The sequence below is a fragment of the Schistocerca americana genome, chromosome 4 (genome assembly GCF_021461395.2).
Source record: "Schistocerca americana isolate TAMUIC-IGC-003095 chromosome 4, iqSchAmer2.1, whole genome shotgun sequence".
Classification (NCBI taxonomy): domain Eukaryota; kingdom Metazoa; phylum Arthropoda; class Insecta; order Orthoptera; family Acrididae; genus Schistocerca; species Schistocerca americana.
In genome coordinates, this window is record NC_060122.1 from 96427232 (window position 1) to 96448604 (window position 21373).

Below are 21373 nucleotides of genomic sequence, written 5' to 3' on the forward strand. Positions count from 1 at the left end.
CACTTCTCTTCATAGCGAATTACTCCTGTTGCTCCCACAGTCTGTTTTGTGTCAGACTAAACATACTTAAGTAATTTCACATCAGTGGGCCGTATCCCCGTAGTATGCATTGCGGGCTGACACACAACTCCGATCGTCCACTGTCACATGCGGTCTTGTTTCCATTACATATATTCACCATCTTATTGTTAATTTTCTTTGCTGTGGTTTTCCGTAATTATCATACATACTTTTACAATAGGTAGCATATTTCATATTTCAGTTTAACAAAAAGAAAGTCATGAGATACAAAAAAAAAAAAAAAATCTGCTCTTTGTACAATAAAATTGTGTACATATTCTGCGTCACATCATTAGCCAAATTTCTTCTCTTGTGGCGAAAGAAAAATGAAAGGCGTCAATGAATGAGTGAAAAAATCGAACGTGAATTACCTCTTTTGTTTCTTTGTATGTATTTCAGGACAGAAGGTATGAAACCGGGCACTCAATGACGACAAGCCTTGTTTCCTTTTCAGCCCTTTAAAAATTGGAGTCGTCTGAACTGTGCTTAGAGAAAGAAAAGCAACTCGTATGATACTTTGTGATGGATTGCCTGGCACTGTGTTAATCTTCTTTCAGGAAAATAACATCGTTATCTGAATCTTATTGTTTTCATGGCGTATTACGTCATCCACAGGATTGCGGAATTTCAGCCGTAACCAAACTTCGTCTTTGCTAATATTTCGGCTCTAAACAGTTCGGGAAGAAAATGGCTAAACAGTTTACAGTCTAAATATTAACAGAAGGCGAAGTTTCATTGCAGCTAAATTCTAATTATCTGACATAGGTGGAGATATCGACCTGTAAAATTCACTGTTGTTCAGAGTATGTTTGCTACTTTGATCCGGCGAATTTTGGTTGACATTGTGCCGACCGGTGTGGTCGAACGGTTCTAGGCTCTTCAGTGCAGAACCGCGTGACTGCTACGGTCGCAGGTTCGAATCCTGCCTCGGGCCTGGATGTGTGTAATGTCCTTAGGTTAGTTAGGTTTAAGTAGTTCTAAGTTTAGGGGACAGATGACCTCAGATGTTAAGTCCCATAGTCCACAGAGCAATTTGAACCATTTGGTTGACATTGTGGCCAAGCATGATGCCAGTATATCATGTCATCAATATACCTGTGAGCATATCCACACAATACCCATCACTCTGACTGCTATTTTGGGATCCGGTTAACTTTGACACACACTGGTCGGGCATTATCTCAAGCCATGTAGGACAACGATGTTTGTACAATGTTTTACACACGTATAATTTTATAAACAAGAATGTAAGGGACATTTTCTTAAGGATATTAACAGTATAACAACAAAGTGTCCTATTTCCTCGATTTAGTCACTGCAAGTTTGTATTCTGATCTGAAGATGACCTTTTAAGCGACAGAACTAGTAACCATTCTGGTCGGACATAATGACTATCCAATTCCAAATACGACAACGATGTTTGTGCAGTGCGTCACTTACGTATATTGTGACTGCGAATGACATATCCTTAAGGATGTTGATACTGTGACGACAAAGAGCCTTACTTATTTCCTCGGTTTAGACACCGCATGTTTGTATTCTGTTCTGAAGATAATCTTTTAACTGACTGAAACTATAGTCCGATTAAAATTACTTGATACTTCATGTCTGTCACTTGCCTTTACAGTGTTGCCACACCGGCTGCCGAACGGTTATAGGTATTGTTGCAAGGTTTTTTTTACCCTGTAAGGAAAAAAATGTTCAGTTGGCCAAAAAAACTAATTTCATTTTTTTACCCAGAACAAATGAAAAACAAAATTATTTTTTGTGATTTACTAATTTTTATTTTATTTTAATGCAGAAAGTGTATGTTTTAACATATTTTTGTTTGATTTTACATATTTAAAAAATCAATGCAGTTATAATCACAGTAGAAAATGCTCATTAATTCACTTTTTATCAAATTCGAGGTATATTTATTTCGTACATCAGTCCATTTTTATGCCGTCTGTGAAAAACCGCTTCTACGAAGCAGTTGGAGCTAGGATACTAAAGATGATCGATGTTGTTGTTGTTGTTGTTGTCTTCAGTCCTGAGACTGGTTTGATGCAGCTCTCCATGCTACTCTATCCTGTGCAAGCTTCTTCCTCTCCCAGTACCTACTGCAACCTAGATCCTTCTGAATTTGCTTAGTGTATTCATCTTTTGGTCTCCCTCTACGATTTTTACCCTCCACGCTGCCCTCCAATGCTAAATTTGTCATCCCTTGATGACTCAAAACGTGTCCTACCAATCGATCCCTTCTTCTAGTCAAGTTGTGCCACAAACTTCTCTTCTCCCCAATCCTATTCAATACCTCCTCATTAGTTACGTGATCTACCCACCTTATCTTCAGCATTCTTCTGTAGCACCACATTTCGAAAGCTTCTATTCTCTTCTTCTCCAAACTTGTTATCGTCCATGTTTCACTTCCATACATGGCTACACTCCATACAAATACTTTCAGAAACGACTTCCTGACACTTAAATCTATACTCGATGTTAACAAATTTCTCTTCTTCAGAAACGATTTCCTTCCCATTGCCAGTCTACATTTTATATCCTCTCTACTTCGACCATCATCAGTTATTTTACTCCCTAAATAGCAAAACTCCTTTACTATTTTAAGTGTCTCATTTCCTAATCTAATTCCCTCAGCATCACCCGATTTAATTTGACTACATTCCATTATCCTCGTTTTTCTTTTGTTGATGTTCATCTTATATCCTCCTTTCAAGACACTGTCCATTCCGTTCAACTGCTCTTCCAAGTCCTTTGTTGTCTCTGACAGAATTACAATGTCATCGGCGAACCTCAAAGTTTTTACTTCTTCTCCATGAATTTTAATACCTACCCCGAATTTTTCTTTTGTTTCCTTTACTGCTTGCTCAATATACAGATGAATAACATCGGGGAGAGGCTACAACCCTGTCTCACTCCTTTCCCAACCACTGCATCCCTTTCATGCCCCTCGACTCTTATAACTGCCATCTGGTTTCTGTACAAACTGTAAATAGCCTTTCGCTCCCTGTATTTTACCCTTGCCACCTTCAGAATTTGAAAGAGAGTATTCCAGTTAACATTGTCAAAAGCTTTCTCTGAGTCTACAAATGCTAGAAACGTAGGTTTGCATTTTCTTAATCTTTCTTCTAAGATAAGTCGTAAGGTTAGTATTGCCTCACGTGTTCCAACATTTCTACGGAATCGAAACTGATCTTCCCCGAGGTCCGCTTCTACCAGTTTTTCCATTCGTCTGTAAAGAATTCGCGTTAGTATTTTGCAGCTGTAACTTATTAAACTGATAATTCGGTAATTTTCACATCTGTCAACACCTGCTTTCTTTGGGATTGGAATTATTATATTCTTCTTGAAGTCTGAGGGTATTTCGCCTGTCTCATACATCATGCTCACCAGATGGTAGAGTCTTGTCATGACTGGCTCTCCCAAGGCCATCAGTAGTTCTAATGTAATGTTGTCTACTCCCGGGGCCTTGTTTCGACTCAGGTCTTTCAGTGCTCTGTCAAACTCTTCACGCAGTATCTTATCTCCCATTTCATCTTCATCTACGTCCTCTTCCATTTCCATAATATTGTCCTCAAGTACATCGCCCTTGTATAAACCCTCTATATACTCCTTCCACCTTTCTGCCTTCCCTTCTTTGCTTAGAACTGGGTTGCCATCTGAGCTCTTGATATTCGTACAAGTGGTTCTCTTCTCTCCAAAGGTCTCTTTAATTTTCCTGTAGGCAGTATCTATCTCACCCCAAGAGAGACAAGCCTCTACATCCTTACATTTGTCCTCTAGCCATCCCTGCTTAGCCATTTTGCACTTCCTGTCGATCTCATTTTTGAGACGTTTGTATTCCTTTTTGCCTGCTTCATTTACTGCATATTTATATTTTCTCCCTTCATCATTTAAATTCAATATTTCTTCTGTTACCCAAGGATTTCTACTAGCCCTCGTCTTTTTACCTACTTGATCGTCTGCTGCCTTCACTACTTCATCCCTCAGAGCTACCGAGCGAGGTGGCGCAGTGGTTAGCACACTGGACTCGCATTCGGGAGGACGACGGTTCAATCCCGTCTCCGGCCATCCTGATTTAGGTTTTCCGTGATTTCCCTAAATCGTTTCAGGCGAATGCCGAGATGGTTCCTTTGAAAGGACACGGCCGATTTCCTTCCCAATCCTTCCCTAACCCGAGCTTGCGCTCCGTCTCTAATGACCTCGTTGTCGACGGGACGTTAAACACTAACCACCACCACCACCACCACCCTCAGAGCTACCCATTCTTCTTCTACTGTATTTCTTTCCCCCATTCCTGTCAATTGTTCCCTTATGCTCTCCCTGAAACTCTCTACAACCTCTGGTTCTTTCAGTTTATCCAGGTCCCATCTCCTTAAATTCCCACCTTTTTGCAGCTTCTTCAGTTTCAATCTGCAGTTCATAACCAATAGATTGTGGTCAGAATCCACATCTGCCCCTGGAAATGTCCTACAATTTAAAATCTGGTTCCTAAATCTCTGTCTTACCATTATATAATCTATCTGATATCTTTAGTATCTCCAGGATTCTTCCATGTATACAACCTTCTTTTATGATTCTTGAACCAAGTGTTAGCTATGATTAAGTTATGCTCTGTGCAAAATTCTACCAGACGGCTTCCTCTTTCATTTCTTCCCCGCAATCCATATTCACCTACTACGTTTCCTTCTCTCCCTTTTCCTACTGACGAATTCCAGTCACCCATGATTATTAAATTTTCATCTCCCTTCACTACCTGAATAATTTCTTTTATCTCGTCATACATTTCATCTATTTCTTCATCATCTGCAGAGCTAGTTGGCATATAAACTTGTACTACTGTAGTAGGCATGGGCTTTGCGTCTATCTTGGCCACAATAATGCGTTCACTATGCTGTTTGTAGTAGCTAACCCGCACTCCTATTTTTTTATTCATTATTAAACCTACTCCTGCATTACCCCTATTTGATTTTGTATTTATAACCCTGTAATCACCTGACCAAAAGTCTTGTTCCTCCTGCCACCGAACTTCACTAATTCCCACTATATCTAACTTTAACCTATCCATTTCCCTTTTTAAATTTTCTAACCTACCTGCCCGATTAAGTGATCTGACATTCCACGCTACGATTCGTAGAACGCCAGTTTTCTTTCTCCTGATAACGACATCCTCTTAAGTAGTCCCCGCCCGGAGATCCGAATGGGGGACTATTTTACCTCCGGAATATTTTACCCAAGAGGACGTTATCATCATTTAACCATACAGTAAAGCTGCATGTCCTCGGGAAAAATTACGGCTGTAGTTTCCCCTTGCTTTCAGCCGTTCGCAGTACCAGCACTGCAAGACCGTTTTGGTTAATGTTACAAGGCCAGATCAGTCAATCATCCAGACTGTTGCCCCTGCAACTACTGAAAAGGCTGCTGCCCCTCTTCAGGAACCACATGTTTGTCTGGCCTCTCAACAGATACCCCTCCGTTGTGGTTGCACCTACGGTACGGCCATCTGTATCGCTGAGGCACGCAAGCCTCCCCACCAGCGGCAAGGTCCATGGTTCATGGGGGAAGAGATGATCGATAAGATGAGGAAAATGTTTGGGATTTCATTCTTGGAAAACCCTTCTATGATTCTCTTCCATTCGCATCATTATTTTTGTCATCGGAAGAGTGTGCCATGTCCAGGCTTCTTTTAATTATTTGAAATTCTTCGTATAATGGGTCCGTGTTCAGTAAATCGATCCTTAAAAAGTTGCGCAGTCTCCTGAAAAGGTCGTAATTTATTGATGATTTTAAGTTTAAAAACAGCTTCTTGGAAAGGATTTTTCTTTCTGGGAAATCATATCGTGGTAACAAATATCCTATAAAATTGATGTAGAACTGTAGAAAATCGTTCCGAATAGATTCTTTTGCGTTAGTGTTCAATTCACCTATTATTTCTCTGGTCGTACCTCCAAATAGTTGTCTTTTGTTCTTTGCCCAATCTTTTCGGGAATCCCGTGCATTTCAGTATGCATCTCAACGGCTGACAGAGAATCTGGTTCAACTTTCACTATTGTTGTGTCTACCGAATACATTACGATATGCAGAAACGACAAATACGCCAGATTTTTTTCTCTTCTTCTTCACATGTGATTATCTTTTCCAATAGACGAGGACGTTCATTGCGGACATCCAGAAAATGAGATTTTTGGACACGCCATATTTTTAATACTCTTTCGATAGTAGGATAAAGAGATAAAAGTCTCGTGGCAACATGTTTTATCATTTCTTTTCATTGCATCTCATCCGCTTAAAATTGGAGTTGCAAGCCCGTTCTTCTTTTCGCAGATCTACTGAAGTGACTGCGTATTTTCACTATCAAACTTTCTACGTCCACTTCCAGTTTATCACTGCTGTATTTTGCAGCATTGTGGGGAATATGGACGTGGCAATTAGCTTTGACAATTTTGTCATTTTCAGTTAAAAGGAGTATATAAATGGAATGGTTTCTGACGAAGTTTCCATTAGTGTTGTCAGCGGCGAATGCTGAAAGTTTATTTGAAGACAATCCAATCTTCTCCAATGTGTTTATTAACAACTTCGAAACTTCATATGCATATTTATCCTTACACTCTACAAATTTTAGTGGCCGGTTTACAGCTCCAGCATCATAAACAAACAACCGGAAGCAAATTGGAAATATTTTTTTCTATTTCTTTATTACTTGCATCAGTCGCTGTAGAAAATTATAGATTTTCTCTTGGATAGTCTTTGAAATATTCGAAACAGGTTCTTTGCTCAACACTTCGCATTTAATAGCTTCCGCAGCTAAAACTTAGAGCGAACTGTGAATAACTGCAGATACATGGTAATAATTTGTGTGAACAATCCATACTACTGTAGCTAAGAGAATGCCTTACCGTGTGATAAACAGAAGCAATTTATTTAGCAGTTATCTTGTACGTCCCCGGGGCAGATGGTTCAGGTTTCGAGAAATACTATTTCGATAAGGTCCTTGAAGCTCTATTGCTAACAACAGTCATATGAGATTTAGTAGATGCATGTTGTTTTACATCAGGAACGCCTCCATGAGCACACGAGAAATCTCTATTACACAAGCGACAGTACGTTTTGTACGAGTTTCCTTTCTCTTGTCTTAACCAGGAATCATTATTTTCCCAGTTCGGATTATGATTAGTAAGCCTTTTGACTTTCTTTGGAGATATTCCGCCACTTCTAGACGAATTATGTGTGGCACTATCACTTAAATCACTCATTTTGTCTACAGTTTTAGAAATTATTTACAAGTGCAAAACAATGAACGAACAATATTTCCAGTATTGTTAACACACAGCATTTAAACGAATTAGCAAACGAACGAAAATGTTAAACACAACATTGTAGAAAGAAAGAGAGACGGATAATAAACAAATAGAAGAATGTAAAACAAACGGACAGAGGCAAACAGAGATGCGCGGCGTCGCACGAGAGGGTGGGGATCAGTTAATATTGGCCCCGCCCGGCACTGTCATAGATTGATAGCCGACCTAATTGTGTCTTCATAAGGTACGTGGGTAGTCAATAAGTACTTTCCAAGTGCAGCACGAAAGATTTCGCAATAATAATCGAACAAGGTTTAAATACGGGACAGTGCCTGGAAATATGGCGGAACTAAAATCACGATCGCTTTCTTCATAAGTTTCTGGTAAAACTAGTTAATAGATGACAAACATATAAGGCGGGTCACTTCACAAATGATGTGTAACCCGACGCAATGCTCGAAGTGGACGACGATGCATTTTGTAGCCCTGAATTTAACCCGGAATCGCGCTGCTGCTACGTTCGCAGGTTCGAATCATGCCTCGGGCGTGGATGTGTGTGATGCCCTCAGGTTTAAGTAGTTTTAAGTCTAGGGGACTGATGACCTCAGATGTTAAGTCCCATAGTGCTTAGAGCCATTTTTCTGAACCCTGAATTTAAACCGATTTCCTAAGCTAAACTAAACTCCGTGATGTGAAACGTATCCGAGGAAACGGTGGTCAACAGTCTGCGGCAGAACTAAAATCACGATTGCTTTTTTTCACGGGGATTAAAACTAACTTCTGAGAGCAAAGTCAACACGGAAAAAATTCAGTTTCAGCGCTAAAAGCAAACTGTAATTTCTCGCTATCATTAGCTATCTGAAACTATCCTCTCACTGGCTACACGAGCAACGATGAGAAGTACTCGTTGGCACTTAGCTGCAGATTGTAGTCGACACATCCAGATTTCCAAACGAAAAAGGAATAATAGAAAAATAACAGGAAATAAAAACTTCCTGGCAGATCAAAACTGTGTGCCGGACCGAGACTCGAACTCGGGACCTTTGCCTTTCGCAGGCAAGTGCTCTACCGACTGAGCTACCCAAGCACGACTCACGCCCCGTCCTCACAGCTTCAATTCCGCCAGTACCTCGTCTCCTACCTTCCAAACTTTACAGAAGCTCTCCTGCGAACCTTGCAGAACTAGCACTCCTGAAAGAAAGGATATTGCGGAGACATGGCTTAGCCACAGCCTGGGGGTTGTTTCTAGAATGAAATTTTCACTCTACAGCGGAGTGTGCGCTGATACGAAACTTCCTGGCAGATCAGTTTGGAAGGTAGGAGACGAGGTATTGGCGGAATTGAAGCAGTGAGGACGGGGCGTGAGTCGTGCTTGGGTAGCTCAGTCGGTAGAGCACTTCCCCGCGAAAGGTAAAGGTCCCGAGTTCGAGTCTCGGTCCGGCACACAGTTTTGATCTGCCAGGAAGTTTCATATCAGTGCACACTCCGCTGTAGAGTGAAAATTTCATTCTAGAAACAACCCCCAGGCTGTGGCTAAGCCATGTCTCCGCAATATCCTTTCTTTCAGAAGTGCTAGTTCTGCAAGGTAGAGTGAAAATTTCATTCTAGGAAATAAAAAAGTCAATACAGATGTTGTGGTCTTCAGTCCAGAGACGGGTTTGATGCAGCTCTCCATTCTGCTCTATCCTGTGCAAGGTTTTTCATCTCCTAGTAGCTGCTGCAACCTACATCCTTCTGAATCTGCTTAGTGTATTCGTCTCTTGGGCTCCCTCTACGATTTTTACCCTCCACGCTTCCCTCCAATACTAAATTGATCCCTTGATGCCTCAGAACATTTCCTACTAACCGATCGCCTCTTTTAGTCAGGTTGTACCACAAGTTCCTCTTCTCCCCAATTCTATTCAGTACCTCCTCATTAGTTATGCGATCTACCCATCTAATCTTCAGCATTCTTCTGTAGCACTACATTTCAGAAGCTTCTATTCCCTTCTTGTCGAAACCGTTTATTGTCCATGTTTCACTTCCATACATGGCTGCACGCCATACAGATACTTTCGAAAAAGACTTCCTGACAATTAAACCTATACTCAATGTTAACAAATATCTCTTCTTCAGAAATGCTTTCCTTGCCGTAGCCAGTCTACATTTTATATTCTCTCTACTTCGACCACCATCAGTTATTTTGCTCCCCAAATAGCAAAACTCATCTACTACTTTCAGTGTCTCATTCCCTAACCTAATTCCCTCATCATCACGTGATTTAATTCGACTAAATTCCATTATCCTCGTTTTGCATTTGCTGATGTTCATCTTATATCAATATATAGTCAATACGATGATCAAACTGACGTGTCACAGAATTACAAATAAGAAAATTATCTTTAAACCAATTATTTGATTAAAAATCTGCTGATTAGATTTAGAAATAAAAAAAATTCGTTCTAACTGACGAGATTCCAACGTATATGTTTCTGCATTCAGGATCATACGCTAGCAATTGCCCTACGCCACAACACTTGGTTCACTTGTAGCAATTGACCTACGCCACAACACTTGGTTCACTTGTATTTATGTCTGTGGTGACCCAGTCGCAACGATGAATTGGCAGGCTTCAAAAATTCGGCTTCGCACAATGTCGTGCGAAGCTTATCTGTAGTAAACCGATCCCTGCGAGTATGATAACTGAATATGTGACGCTGAACAGCGTCTTGTGCAGAAGTATCCAGTAGTGTTTGGTTAGTGTCGTGTATGAAACGTGTGCATTTCATTAGTACCGTTGTGTGTATGTGCGTTGTTTTTGGTGTGGTTATCATGTGCGAGGAAATACGAAATAAAAGGGTCAGGCCCATATTTTGCGGCCTAAACACATCAAGAACGAAATCCTGACAAGAAGGCAGTTTGGCAACGGCGAATGATTCGGGCGTGACGCTGAGCCCTCTGATTGGAGGAAACCAGCTCCAACGTGTGAAGTATCAACTATCAAGTACTTTTAACCGGACTATGATAACCAGTGCTCTCTATTTGGCGATCTAGGCCAGATAAAGATTTTTAGTAAAATCTGCAATGTACAGCTGAATTCCCGCAGTTTTAATGATCAAGCGTCAATTATCTTTTCTATAAGTATTGCAGTTATCATACTTTAGCGATAATTTACTTCCTATTAGATACAACTGTATTTTACCCTTTAATCTTTTTTCCTCTGTTTCGTTTTGTGTTACCTTCTTTGTTAGGACAGTCTGCAGCTCGTGACCTAGTGATTAGAGTCGCTGTATACAGATCGTAGGGTCCCAGGTTCGAGCCCCGGCTGGGTCGGAGATTTTCTTTGCTCAGAGACTGGCTGTTGTACTAATCATTTCATTCATCTTCGTAAGTCGAAGGCGTGGCGTGAAATAGGAAGACTAGCATAAGGCGGCCGAACAATCCCAATAATGCCGTATTATCATTTCTTTTTGTGGACATGTGGACTGTGTTTTTTACTTATCATTTTTTTGTTGACTAAACTGTATGTGATACGAATAACCCAAAATCGCCGTGTGTAAATTTTGTACTGACGCATGAGATCGCACGTCCGTCGTCAGAAATTAATGTGTGTCGGAGTCGCTATCAGGAGCTTAGACGACACCATTCGCACAGAACAAATAGGGCCACAGTTTGTTTGATCTTCCCTCAGTTCAATTCACTTTCGCAGTTCGGATGCGTCTACAGTGCAGGGCTGCAGAATGCTTTGTACTGGCAAGTATCACGTGAAAACCTGATTCACTTTGTGCATTTTGTTGTGTTCAATCCGATACCTTGAAGCATCAACTTTATACAGCGGAATCTGTAAAATAACGCAATGAGGCGTTAGTATAACAAAATAGTCTCCTGAGGACGGTCAAGGCCATTTAGTAGAGAGGAGAAATACACGTGCATCGCCGCGTACTGTGCCTAAGCACTGCAGTACTCAGCTGCCACGAGACATTTTCAATCAGTGAAGACACTTCGCACAAGCTTCTGTGAATTTTATATATTGCGTCTTGGTAGGTTAGTTGTTTTCTTCGGACTTCTAGGATCGGATGGCGGCTTTTCGGGCTGAACTTTGGCCAGCATCTCCTTGTGTAAGATCTATAATTTGTGCTTATCCTTTCAAAAGATGCGAGGTTGAAGTTTTTTAATGTGGTTGTTCTTGACCTTTTGTGATTTGTGGTGCGCCCACGTGGCCTGAGGCTCAACAACAAATGTACGAGTCTTTGGTTTTCGGTTTTGCAGCTAATATGCAACACCCATTCTAAACATAGTCATATTCCAGAAAAGTTCCGTACCTTGCTCATATTGGTTAAATACAAGAATATCTCAAGCAAGATGAACGACATCTGTTAGGAAAAGTCTTTCGCATCATTTACTTTACTAAAGCCGACACATCCGTCTCAAGAGATTTAGGGACTGCATAGGTATTTAAAATCATTCTCATTTACTGTTCAGTCCCAGTTGCACATTTTTAACTATATTTACTTTACACTAGTTATAGGTCACTGGCGAGGTGCACAGACTATCTGTGCAGTGCTTTCGTCTGCTAGGGAAGTCACAGTTTTTGTTTGCAGAGCGAGAGCGTGTCTTGAAGGGGCGCTTCTCATCACTTGGGCCCTAATTGTACTTTCACGTGCTTTCTTTGCGACCAAGTTTAAATCTAGGATCAATCTGTGTCTTTCATTAACTCGGTCATGAATATAGATCATGGCTCATCTTAGTGACCCACTGATTTAATATTACTACAGGGATTAGAAGTGGTATGGGGATTCTTTTGTTCTATTTTTGATGATTGTGGTTATCATATTCCACGTAGTCGCATGAATCAAAATGGTTCAAATGGTTCTGAGCACTATGGGACGTAACATCTTAGGTCATCAGTCCCCTAGAACTTAGAACTACTTAAACCTAACTAACCTAAGGACATCACACACATCCATGCCCGGGGCAGGATTCGAACCTGTGACCGTAGCAGTTGCACGGTTCCGGACTGAGCGCCTAGAACCGCGAGACCACCGCGGCCGGCTCGCATGAATCACATTTGTAATTCACTGTAGAGTTGCCGTGTTTGTTTCTTGAGTAATGATCTAAGCTCTATTTACGTGAATCTAATGGGCACTTTCTTTTCTCTTTAACAACATGCAGTATTTAAAATTGGGGTGCGCATAAGAATTGATGGCGCATTACCTTCGAGTACAAACCTGAATCTGTCGTTAACCGGCAGTATCACTGAATTTTAAGATTTTTCTTACCTCACAGTGCATTGTTGCAATTCTCAACTTCATTACGTTATTGTTGGCTATTACTGCGTAGTGTGTTTGCGTCAGGTAGCCATGAAGTGGAAGGTAAACAACAGAGAAGAACATCGTATGATGCTACTGTCAAACGTTAAGTAATTTTTTATGCTGAAAAATATGGTAACAAGGGGGTGGGAGGAGAGTTCAGTGTAGCTGAGAGTAACGTTCCTTTATCGAAGAAGCAGAAATTGGCAACATTTACAACAACTACTACTATTGGAACGAAATTCACTGGTCCTCGCAAAGGAAGACGTCACGACGTTGAAGTAAGAGTTTTGGAATTTGTCCGTGAAAGGAGGAAGAACGGGCGACCTGCGACTAGTGACACTATGATAAACTAAGCAAAAGAGGTGGTTGCAGTTCCTCTACGACGAGGAGTGGTCTCTCAGACTCCGCAAAAATTTTCGAGCTCGCTCTCCAAGGGCAGTTCAAGGGGATTGCTTCGATACTCCCCCTGCCGTTCTTAACTTCCGTACCCCACAATGTTTTTGTGGCCGATTTCATTATTGCCTTCTTTCTTTGCTCCTGACACGTCTTATTGATACGTGTTGGGGTCTGCTAGACCGCACCTCGTGAATTACGTACCTGTTTTCTTGAGACTGGAACGGAGACGATAAATACAGTAGATGGAATGGCGTTATGCGAACTTGCCGAAGGGAAAAAGTAATGACTACTGTGTTTTTTGATTCAGAAGAACTGTTGCTTGTTGACAGTATGCCTCACGGAACCACTGTAAAAAAGGGTACAGTACTGCCCGACATTGAAAATAGGTACAACATACTTCATTATTTTTGTCAGAACAACACATTTTTTTTCTAATAATAACTCAATTTCAATTAATACAGCGAAGCCGGATACCAGTGTGGGAAAGAATGACAATTTATTTATTTAATTGATCACATGTGCACTCCCACAAAGTAAATCCCTACATCCAGTTTGGTGAGAACTGTGAAATGAATGAAGGTATGGTCGTCTGCTAACCGCAGATAGTGAATATGATCATCTTTGAGACGATCCTTTGGCCACCTTTGGTGGGACCAAAGAGATGAAATTTACCTGAGCTTTGAGGTTCGTTTGAGCAGTTACCAGAATGCGCCAGACAACAGGCTGTACTGCGCATGCGCAGCTACGATGACGTAGGCAGCCCGTGCTTGATGCTTGCTCTGCTCATACGCTTTTTGTCGTATTTCTGGTGGGGCATCACGTGACCATGTGTAGCCGTGCCGCCCGTGCGGCATGTTGTTGACAGGACAACTGAGTTGTACTTGAGCAATTGTTTTATCATATCCCACACAGATAAAGGATGCAAATAAGGAAGCAGTTCTTGGCTTTTGAGTCATTTCAAAATTAGACTCCACAGCTCGAAGTACCATAAAATTTTTGACAGATTTTTTTTTTTTTTAATTCGTGCTCTGCAATGTTGTTATGTAGCATTTCCAACACGTTTACATCTACACATCACTGCAAAAAGCTACTAGGATGGAATACAAATTACTTCCAACAAAAAAAGAGAGTGTTTCTTGTGTAGCTTACACCGGAATAAAGGACAATAAATTTCATGACTATTTCAAAATGTGAAAAAATTAACATGGTTGTCTATGAGGCAAAGAAACTGTACAACTGACAGTTTATTTTCTACTCTAGGAATAAATATGAAGCCATGTGGGGAGTTAAAACGATAAAACATGGTATGCTGCCAGTCTAAAATTTAGCATAGAATGGCATTCTATAAATTTAAGACGTAAACACAAATTAAGAAATAACTTCAGGCCCAGACGAAGTACGAGACAAGTGCTTGTGATCGAAAAACACTTTCACAGAAGGCAGATCTATAAAATTCTGCTACAGCTGTCATTACATTTGAAACAAAATATTTAGTTCAAAACCACTGACCAAATTTGCCTACTTAGCTTCAAGTCAATGTTTACGTATGTTCGTATGTATATAGCATTAAGAGATCTTACAGTGTCATACAAGGAACAGGACATCAGAGACTACTCCAGCAGCATTGGAATTCCATAAACCATACTAAATCCTTCATTCCGCTCTAATTGCACACTTCTATGTCCAGATGGACTCTGAAGTTCCTGATATTCAGCTTTTCATGTGGTTCTCGTGATACAAATTTTCTTGGAGGTTCAGTACTCTATTCTCATATTTGGTTCTTTATTATGCTATAACGTCATTCGTCCCAGAAAATGAAAATTTTCACTTTAAATTGAACGAGGTTGAAAGTAGCCAATAGCGCGGAATGAAACACTTCGTTTCGTTTCAAATAAACTAACTGCCTCAGCGGAAAAGAAAAATTAACTGAAGCAAATTTCTCTATAAAACAGACAGAAATAGCTTCATTAAGACATTAATGGTTGATTACTAATAACCTGGAAATAATATAAAATCAGAAAATTGAAACTACTAACTTATTTTGGTCTTTCATGGTTATGAGAATGTATATTAATTCACTTGATGGCTCCCGGCGACAGAAATCTGTTTTGTTTTCATTTGACGTGGGAGCTGTAAACGAAGACACGGCCACGGGTCACGTGAGGAAGGACCCCCCTCACTATAACTCAGCTTGCTCTGCGCATGCGCGAATCTGGCAGCTTAGGCGCGCCAGGAAAATTTTTCCGGGTAGCTTCTGGCTACTTGCTGCTACTGCTCGTACACCAAACAGCCACGCTCCAAGTAGCCAGAAGCGGGAGGAAGGCACTGCTCATACACGAATTCAGCTCTGCGCACGCGCACGGTCACGCTGGCAACTGCTCATACGAACCCTTGAGCGCCTGAAATGTGGCTGACCAATACGGTAGCATGATCTTCCCCTACCTCGACAGAGGTGCGAGATGACCAGAAGAACGGCCATATTTCAGCACTCTGCCGCTGGATCTTGTGCTGTTAAGACCTGTTTTAGTCGTGCTCCATAATGACAAAAGAATGGAGACATGGTATGCATGTGGAATATGTAAGAGTAGTTTGAAATAATAATTTCTCTATTTCAGGAACTTTTGTGGGGAGAATTAAATGTCAGGCAGGTAATATTAATGAGATCGTGCTTAAGTTAAGCTGAATTACTAGCGTGTGTACAATAAGTTGAAATATTTAAGAAATAGCGTGTGTACCATAAGTTGAAATATTTAAGAAATGGCGTGTGCAGGACTTGAAATTAGAGGCGAGTACTTCCACGTGGTGAGTACTGTGTGAGTCTCAAACTGTGTATGAGACAAAAGATAAAGAGAAGTACTCGTCCATGGTATCAGTTGAGGACTCGCGTGTGTGATGAATACGTTCTTAATATTACTTTGCGTGATATGATTCCATGTGACGCTAGATTCAAACTCTGAGAGAGAAGCAAGGTGAGTCGGCCACCTATCCAGCAACGCCACTTGGCTTGCATTGCACAGGAAGACGTGCATATATCTCCAGAGTTCATAGTAGGAAAGTAGAATTACGAAGTGGGGCAGTGGGGCAGTGTCGTGTGAAACTGGGATAAATATTAATTGAAGTGGGAAAGCTGAAAGTGATAATGTTGTGACTATTCCCTGTGTAGTATTTCATATTGTAGTGTGGTGTATGTCATGTAATTTGGGTATGTGTGGTTTCCGCAAAAATTTTCGAGCTCGCTCTCCAAGGGCAGTTCAAGGGGATTGCTTCGATACTCCCCCTGCCGTTCTTAACTTCCGTACCCCACAATGTTTTTGTGGCCGATTTCATTATTGCCTTCTTTCTTTGCTCCTGACACGTGTTATTGATACGTGTTGGGGTCTGCTAGACCGCACCTCGTGAATTACGTACCTGTTTTCTTGAGACTGGAACGGAGACGATAAATACAGTAGATGGAATGGCGTTATGCGAACTTGCCGAAGGGAAAAAGTAATGACTACTGTGTTTTTTGATTCAGAAGAACTGTTGCTTGTTGACAGTATGCCTCACGGAACCACTATAAATTCTGCCGCGTGTTTGGCAAACCTTAAAAAACTTCATGCTGAAATGTGTTGCGTTTCATAAAAAAGGCAAAAGCAGCGCGTTTTTCTGTTATTGCATGGTAACGCCCGGCCACAAAGCAGTGAGAAACTCGGACCGAGATCACAAAGCTTTGGTTTACAACTTTGAAACTCTCACGCTACGGGCCTGATCTGGCACCGTGTGATTACTATTTCTTCGGTAGACTAAGGCAATCCCTTCGTGTATTGAAATTGGAGATGGTGACTCCGTAGTGAACGCTGCTAAACAGTGGACGAAACCTGCTGGTCATAACTTCTGCCGTTCAGACCTTGTAGTGTAACCACGTCTGCTACCGCTCAGTCTCCTAAGAGAGGAGTGTGGCGCTTAGTTCAACGGTGGCGTAGTGGAGCTGAAAGGGGCGATGGTTATGTGGGAAAAATGACATTCCATCTATCATCAATGTATCATCACACTGTAAAAATATAAGAGCAAAGAAAATAAATTGGTCGGTTAGAAAAAAGATGTACATTTCTTTTGGAATGACCCTCGTCCATACGCTAAATGTGACACAAAAGCCGCTAATCTGAAAAAAAGCTGCTTCCTCAGCTATACTTCATACTTACGGAACTGCATTGATATTAATCTCTTATTTACTTCTGTCAAATAAGGCCATGAACAGTTAAATGTAACTGTTTCGTGTAGGCGACTGATGCCCGCGTGCATGGTGTAATTTTGAGTTTCGCGTTGTTGATAAGAGAAGGAAGAACTATGAAACGCACTTCCGGTACACGAATTACTCTTGCTGCGCAGGACCAAGTTTAGCATTCTCAAACGACATGCAAAACACCGTTAACAGAGTCATGTGACCTCTCTCCATGTGACACAACAAACAGGTTCCGGAATTAATCCAGCGCAACAATACAGAGGCTAGCAGTCAGCAGCTTCACGCTTTCGCCTTTCCTTCCATTGGGTAAATACTGCCGTTGAAAATTTCTTGCATCACCAGAATTCGAAACGGTTCCCTCTTAGAGGAAAGGCGTGCACAGAAGTGCGGTAGCAATCACGAATATAAAAACTAGCATATTTATTGTAGGACAATAGTTAATCACGTGCGTGGCATGACCGCCACTACAGTATTACGGGATAGGAAGAGAAGAGGAAGTGGATGCAGATTAGGTTTTACACTCTGCTTTTGATGTTACGGAAACGTTGTGCTTGGCAACGTTTACCAAAAGCACTCGAATCAATTTTTGCTCTTGTGTTTATTTATTTCTTTGTCCTTCAAGCTATTGTCCCAAATTGCCTCTAGTACAAAAAGTCGTCTATTGTTTCCCTGACATCGTTGAGAATATGCAGTAGTTTCTTTTCCGCGTTTTACAATGATTGATTTTCAGACCTACTCTCATTTTTGGTTTTTCTTCTGCTAGTCCTTGAGCCTCATCTGCACTAGAGGCAAATATGACGTACAACCAAAAAAGTTTTTGAAGATCTGAAGCGACAATCCTACCTGTCGAAACTGGTCCATACAAAATCGTTATATCCTGCCTGAACTTGTTGCTTAATTTAACCCCCTTATTCTCATATAAATTCTGGATTTCTGGGTTCCTGTAGGATGAGTCCGTTCCTTTCTAGCTTTCAATGTATTTGTACCCTCAACCATTAATATGTACGAGTATATAATCAAGCTTATTTAAAATCACGCATAGTGAAGAGGTGTATTCGTTAACGGGCTGGACTAATATTTGGGAGCAGCTGGTCGTCCAAAGTTAGCTTTCCGAAGTTTTCCTCCATGACATGAGAAGAATGCTGGGGAGGTTTCTCAAAACAGTGGCCGGCAAATTTCGTGAACAATGACGATTATGTTAGTGGGATGAACTTTTCGTCTTCGGTAGTTTACATTATTACAGTGCATGATTTTGGTGTTGATTCAGACTTGCAGGCGTTATGTGTTTATTTCCATAAGTTATTATTTTGCATCAATAGTGTAGTCACTGAAGATTGATCAACCAAGGGGAAGTACAACCTACGCAAGAAATTATTAGCAGATTCTATCACGGTGGCTTGCTTTCAAGCAACCTCAGAACAAGTATTTCGTCTCAATGGAAACCAGGCCGATAGTATGAGCTGCGTGTGAGAAGTTCTGAGAAAGATCAACGACCTACTGGCGCCAGTTTATTGCAGAGATATTTATAAGTTCTCGGTAAGCGTGGGGAGAGAATGTCCACGGTCGCCCGCCGAGCCGCGTGCGTTGATGACCCGTCGCTTCTTAAAAGTAATACCTCCCAGGGGTACACAAGAGGGACAGAATGTTTGGACAGCGCTGACTTGCACGGCATGTTGCAACACGACAAGAGGCGAGAGAATGAGCTATTGCGAGAAGACACTCCTACCTGGAAGTTTGCGTTGAAAAGAGAAAAACTGGCGTGATCACGGTTTTCATTATTTTCTTTCGTTTAATTATATTCCTTAACCTAGAGTTAAACAGCATGCTTATATGTACAGATAGTACGCATTTTATTGATTTGTTGCAGATCGTTACTGTTACAGTAAGTTTCTCTACACACAAGGGCTGGAAAGTGTAGCTGTTAGTTATGGATGTGTGCAGCGACAGTACATCAAAATCGAGCTTCGTAACTTCTGTAACTGCTACACGAACTGATGTCTAGGGACTGTCGTGATTTTATGCCACCTGGAGCACCCAAAAAAATATATTGTCTGTGTTTTCCTGTGTTTCACAAGAGCGTGAAGCAGTCCGCCATTGGTTAAATTTGAATCCGGTTATTAAGGAAGAGAAGGACTAATACACTGACCATGAATGGGATTTTGCGAAGGGAGTTCTGTTGCATAATTACGCCGTTTGTGTCTTAGTGTATGCTTTCATCCCAACTATGATCCTAAATAACACAAGCGCGTAATCCGTGTCTGGACTTTCAAGTTCTGCCTCCTACCGCAGGAGATTCTTCGGCTAGGTAGCCAATAACTTCTACATCTACATTTATACTCCGCAAGCCACCTAACGGTGCGTGGCGGAGGGCACTTTACGTGCCACTGTCATTACCTCCCTTTTCTGTTCCAGTCGCGTATGGTTCGCGGGAAGTACGACTGTCTGAAAGCCTCTGTGCGCGCTCTAATCTCTCTAATTTTACGTTCGTGATCTCCTCGGGAGGTATAAGTAGGGGGAAGCAATATATTTGATACCTCATCCAGAAACGCACCCTCTCGAAACCTGGCGAGCAAGCTACACCGCGATACAGAGAGCCTCTCTTGCAGAGTCTGCCACTTGAGTTTGCTAAACATCTCCGTAACGCTATCACGGTTACCAAATAACCCTGTGACGAAATGCGCCACTCTTATTTGGATCTTCTCTATCTCCTCCGTCAACCCGATATGGTACGGATCCCACACTGATGAGCAATACTCAAGAATAGGTCGAACGAGTGTTTTGTAAGCCACCTCATTTGTTGATGGACTACATTTTCTAAGGACTCTCCCAATCAATCTCAACCTGGTACCCGCCTTACAAACAATTAATTTTATACGATCATTCCACTTCAAATCGTTCCGCACGCATACTCCCAGATATTTTACAGAAGTAACTGCTACCAGTGTTTGTTCCGCTATTATATAATCATACAATAAAGGATGAAAGGTCTCTGTTGGATTCCTTTCATGTTAATTTCTTAAATCTGTTGTCATTTACGGCATAAATTCCTCTTCTAAATTTACTGTGGCGTTTCTGACTATCTGGGAGGAGACTGAGTAGTGGAACGTGTTACTTTTACACACAAACAAGAACGATCTGTCACACTACTACACTTTAAAACACAGTTTATTCATGTCACACAGTCTCATACAGAACCTACATCCGCTTTCTTTTATATGCTGTATATGATAAGATACTGTCATCCCCCTTCCCTTCTGTGTGAGAGGATGAATGAGCAAATGTATTTCTAGTTGCATGCTTGAGGGTAGCAGACAAGCCTGTCTGCTAGAGAACAGTAGGACCAACGTCGGAACAGGTAGCTACGCTTTCTAAAAGCAAAGAGGTTTCTATTCTTAGTATGGTCCTGTCCGTCCGTTGTCATGTTGGTATAGGAAGCTGCCCCTCTGGCCACTTCCGTTGGTATTTGTGAGCCACCCTCTCAGGAAGGGACCAGTCAGTTTGTCCGTGGCGAGCGTCTGAAGTGGTAAGATCTCCGGCTAAGCGCGTGTCTGCTGTCTGTAGGACAATGGATTTCTTAAGTTCAGCCTAACTGAAAATTTAATCACCTTTATTTCAGGTTTAGCTCTAAAATATCTAATGTTATCTTAAATTGCAGCGCACTGTAATTCTCGTGTGAAGTTCAGAATATATTCCGGTAGTTGCTTTGTCACTACTTTGTGAGTAAAGTGGAACCACGTGTTGATCAGTAACTCTAACTAAGTTCATCAATCTTAAATGCGAATGTGCGTGAGATTATAACGTCTCGTCTTGACAATAATTTTCAATATAGCAACTTTTCTTTATGTTCAACTCACGTGGGGTGTACTTTGTGGAACCAGTGCCACGTGCTTATACAATTGTTTGACCCATCAGGTTAATAGTAAGACGATAGTAACCAGTTCGAGGTTTTCCTTTTGTAAATTGCTTTTCGATCTAATTTATTTTAATTATTAAAATTATTGTGGAGTTACACTCTTTGTGTAAACCAAGTTGACCAAGTGAAGCATGTGGTGTAATCATCAAAGTAGCCCTCAGCTATTCTTTTCGCGAAGATTTCACAAACAGTT